We start from the raw sequence: 1,132 nt of genomic DNA, 5'->3' as shown, positions 1-1,132 counted from the left end.
TTATGTCATTACGATCAAATTTAATTGTTGTATTTTTTTATACAGTTGTAAATATCAATAAATAAATAAAATAAATACAAATAATAATATCTGTTCAATACAATAGCGTTCCTTAACTTCTTGTTATTCCCTCCCATATCTTGCACTGTCCGTACAATTGTTTATAGTCAGTAGTAGTTGTTGGAACTGATATACTCATTTGGCTAGATTACCTTTCATTACCTCTCCTCAAACTACTTCTGTAATATTATAAATAGAAATTCCTCTTATCAGTTTTTCAAACTATTTTAAATTAATATCGCAAGATTATAAATTTACCATGTCAAGTAAACTGGGTAGAGGAAAAACTATTCACTCCCAAACGAAAACGTAATATAACGCATTTATTATTAGTTGATCCCATTCTATGATCAAATATACTGCATTTTAAAACATGAAAATTAAGGAACTATCCTAACCCATTAATCCTTAATCTTTCGTCCTTAACGATCCCTGATAATCCTCCGAGGCGTCAGAAAAGAAGATGGCCACGGGACCTTCTAATTTAAATTAATGTTTGAAGTACCACCAATGGGTGGTTCCTTCCCAAGATTTCCAACTGTATATGAAACATACAACATATTTACTTACTGTATTATTTTGTACAGTTGTAAATTACATTAAATAAATAAATCAAAAAAAAAATTAAAAAGAGATAATGAGGCTTTGATAATTGACCGTAGATGATAACTGAATTGAATTTCTGAGCTGCCAACTTCTTTTCAATCTGACAGCCCTGACGAAACCCTCCAAAGTGGGGCGAAACGATTGTTAACAATTAATAGTTTTCTTCTACAATTTTGAAACCTTTATTGACAGCCACCCTATCTTCCAACAATCTACTTTATACGGTCAACTTTCTTCTTCCAAAAAAGTTTTTGTTTACTTGCTGACCGCACTCCCCCGCATATCAATCTACGGTCAATTATCAAAGCCTCATTATTTCTTTTTAATTTATTTTTTTTATTTATTTAATGTAATTTACAACTGTAAAAAATAATACAGTAAGTAAATATGTTGTATGTTTCATATACACTTGAAAATCTTGGGAAGGAACCACCCATTGGTGGTACTTCAAACATTAATTTAAATT

The sequence above is a fragment of the Halyomorpha halys genome, unplaced genomic scaffold, assembly GCF_000696795.3.
Source record: "Halyomorpha halys isolate HHAL.00 unplaced genomic scaffold, Hhal_1.1 Scaffold2432.1, whole genome shotgun sequence".
Classification (NCBI taxonomy): Eukaryota; Metazoa; Arthropoda; class Insecta; order Hemiptera; family Pentatomidae; genus Halyomorpha; species Halyomorpha halys.
This window is presented reverse-complemented; position numbering follows the sequence as displayed.